Source organism: Engraulis encrasicolus, chromosome 4 (assembly GCF_034702125.1).
Source record: "Engraulis encrasicolus isolate BLACKSEA-1 chromosome 4, IST_EnEncr_1.0, whole genome shotgun sequence".
Taxonomy (NCBI): domain Eukaryota; kingdom Metazoa; phylum Chordata; class Actinopteri; order Clupeiformes; family Engraulidae; genus Engraulis; species Engraulis encrasicolus.
Window position 1 is genome coordinate 35,660,111 of NC_085860.1, and position 4,139 is coordinate 35,664,249.

Below are 4,139 nucleotides of genomic sequence, written 5' to 3' on the forward strand. Positions count from 1 at the left end.
TTTTCATAAGGAAGAACACTAACCACATCCATAACCTTTCCACTGACCTTTCCGTGTCGGTAAATGTCTATGGTTCAGGCTCCTGTGGAATAGGAACAGAGAGAGAGAGAGAGGAAGAGACAGAACGAGAACGATGAGAGAGGATATGAGAAGTTGAACGGAAAAGGAGAAAGAAGAGGAAGTGAATGAAACTCCTTGTTTACTCAAAGGGCATGTCCTGTGCCTGTCCGCATGAGAGATCTGCATGAAGCTGAGGCCTCAATGCAAATGGTGTTGTGACATTGACGCAGGGCTATGGAAGAGGAGAGGCAGAGGTAGAGTGGAAAGGACACATTTCATGCCCGGACACAGTGATGAGATTCAAACACTGGATGGCATTCTCCGCGTGTGACCAGTCACTGCCACTCCAGTATCCTTCCTCAATTGCTTTTTTCCCCCGTCTGTGGTCAGTCTACTGTGCTTTTGCAGACTTTCCGTGAATAAAACAGTCTGTGTGTTTTCCATATCATTACACACTGCTTTAAAGTGCCTTTTTGTTGGTCTTTCACTGACGCCACTTTAATACGGACAATGTTACTTTCATACAGTCAGAATGGGCCGATTCTTGTTTTATATGGAATTTCACTTTTATACTAAATGCAAGATATCTACCTATATTATGCACAATGTATTCATCTGATGAGTTGGAAAACATGAAACACTTAATCAAAGTGGGTTTTCACAAGTAATTCTTAAACACACAATACTAACTGTAGATGACAATTGGTCTGAAACCCTCAAACATCTTAAATACTAAATTAATTGATGGCTAAATTCAAGATGGAGTTGAAGATGGAGGATTTTTTGTTTGGCCCATAACTTCTAACTGGGTGGATGGATTTGCCCCAATTTTTTTTAGCTTTGTTTTCACACAGTCGTTTGGTTTTAAGCCTATGCACGGCACATATTTATGTATAGATATTAAATGTATTTAGTATATAGTGTAGTAGTATAGTGGTAGGAATGATGAGGGACTGGAAACGTTGTGTTTCGGGGATATACCTTCAGTAGTCGGAGGCCACTGCATAGGCCTAGTTTTCCTTCTTCTTTTGGGATCCCATTATGATTTCTGGAATCAATAGGAAATGGGGTCCCTCACAAACTAAATTGTATTGGATTTCTTTCCCGTTATGGTAGGGCAGAAGAATACATACCGGTAAGCCTGGAATTTCTGTTCATACATAGTGTATCACGGCGTCATCTAATTAAAATTTCTCTTCGGTCATTGCTACAGTACAACAAAATGAACTACTATATCATTAGTGTTTCCACCATTGCCGCCATCTTTCCTGGTCCTTTCATTAAAGCATACCTACATTATATTGACCAGGTAGTCTATAGCCTCTTATTTGGTCATGTTACACTTGTGAATAATAAATGTTGTCGTGGACATTTTTTTGCGTCAACATCTGCCACCAAAGCGGGCATTAATAATATTTATGAGAGTGTTCTTCAATCACCTGTCAAGTGGGGTTGCAATTAATCATTCATTCAGCCATTTTTGTCCATTTAGCAGAAGATGAAGTCTCAACTGTGCGCACTGCAGCCTGACAACTGCTGTCTTAAAAGCGCTATTATCCGCGTACATACATGTGCTTAAGCGTACGTGTCAACACAGTGAATATATTAATGTCATCGGCCCTATGCTGAGAGATAAACAGATTGCTAAGGATCAGCAGACTCTCCTGACAGAGTGGCTTCATAGAACATAGATTAAAACTCTATCATGGCATAGTCATTCAAGTGTTGTGAAGCATTCAAATGCTCATGATTTGATAGCATGTTGTTATATATATGAAATATATGTGTATATTTCCAAAAGGTGCTCTGATTTCTTGCATCTGAGTCTATACTGGTGTGGATATGCTAAGTAAAATTTTAAAGCACTGAATTATATTTATGAGATACAGCCAATTAATATTACCATGTCAGTTTTGCTACTTATTTATTCGACCTAATTATCATTATGTTGAATGAAATGTAATGTATAATATAAATATCAAATACAACCCTAGGGCTAACCGCTGGTGCACATGAGCACCTCTGATTAGCATACTGTACACTTTAAGACATGACCCTGAATCCACATCTCCCTAATGAACACACATCTGATAACAGTAACACATACCACGCTAGTTAGCATTCAGAGCATACTCACTTCTCCTTCCCTTGCCATTTTCGTGGCTCTTTCTCCTTCTGAAAACAAAAAGTTCAAAATCCGAGCTGACAGTTTATATGCGGCGATTTCTATCCCAGGCAGGCGCAGAGATATGAGTCAGCTAATCCAGGGGCCCTGGACCCATGGGCCGACCTCGTCTGCATCCGCGTGTGGGGGTCACCCACCCCGGTCCTATTAGCCGGCCTGAGCCGCTGAGCCACGTGCCGGAGGATTGCAGAGGACAGCTAATTAGCTGGGAAATTAAAAGCGGCTGATTGAGACGAGAGATGGAGCCGGTGGCCTGTGTTGAAACAAGAGAGCCATCTCATTGCACCACCACACCACCACACCACCACTCGCCTCACATCATATCCGCAAATCCCCCCAACCCCGACCTCTCTTTCTCTCGTCACTCACACAAAACCCTAACTTAGTACATGAAACACGTTCTGATTAAATCATTTTTGGCCGCGTATAACTGTGGTCGTTGATGCTGAAGGATATCAGCACGGCTGGAACTCTGCTAGAAGGTGACCCTATAGTCAGCGGATCACCTTGTGATGATGGCCCAATGTCTAGACCGCAGCAAAATTGCTTGTGTTCCTTCAGATTTCTTCGGTCAGATGTGTGACAGCATTAGCCCTATCTGAAATTGTCTTCCGTACCACAAACTTCTGACATTTTAAGATCTGATAGAATTTGAAATGCAGTCTAATAGAGTTTATTGCTTCTTTGATTAAATTTCAAAGGGAGTCACAGGGAGCCTAAACAGAAACACTTTGAAACTTTCCTTTTAGCGTTCATTGGTTTCTCATGCTGCTCTGATGTTGTTATCTAAAAAAGAACAGTGCAAACATAGATGTGTTTTCATCACATTGGTTGTCCTTATTTACATATACTTTTCAATTGGATTTCAATGCAATATGGTTTAAAAGCAAGTCTGGTTCATGCTACACCCAATAAAATCTGCCCCTCTGTCCATTAGCTTTCAGATGAAAAATAAATCCACAGGCATAGCAATCAAAGACATGTTATTGAATCATTGAGTCTTATGTAAATGAAAATGATAGCCACTATTGTTGTCCTTGGTCTTTGTGGAGGTTGAGAAAAGTCTACTGAAGCCTATACTGTAAACTCAGACTTTTTTTGCGTTTCAATTTTTTGAATGCATACATTAACCCTCAGGGGTCCTGTTTTTGTGACTAATCTGACCGAGCGGGGTCATTTATGACCCCAAGGAGTTTATATGGAAACGCCACTATATAAATTGATTTTTGGGGTTCATTCAAATTTATTTACATCTTGCACATACTTATGCCTTATCTAAAGCAAAAAAAATATGTGAATTTGAACATTTTATTATTTTGCTAAAAATTAGTCAAACCTACATACGTACATTGCTAAATATGATGTATGCCCTCATTTGCATATGCACATCAAAATACAAAAAAACATCAAATACATTTTTTTCTTCTCTCTTCATCAGTAATCAACTGAGACAGTTTCATGGTGATAACTATCATTTACATGGTTTAGCCTATTCACCTGTAATAGTCTTACCTTAATAATACAGTATATTTATGCTAATAATGGAAATTGCTCAAAGTCAAACTTTGGGAATCCAAGCTAAATTCTATCCATTAGGCCCATAGATGAAATTTCTGCAATAAAACTTGAGGGTACTCAACATTTCTGGGTTCATGAAATCACGAGATCAGAGAATATGGTAGGCTAATTTACATAGACAAAACCATGTCTCAAACATATAAGCTTATGCACACTCAAAATTTCTCTGAAACTTTTTCTGAACATTTTTGCTGTGAAAAGGTGTCTTCCATATGTATTAGAGCAAAGAGATGACTCAACTGATGCTTGAGCCTTTGTACAGCCATGTAATAAGGAAAATTCTAAAAACGGCATTGATTTCTACACTGAGAACTTG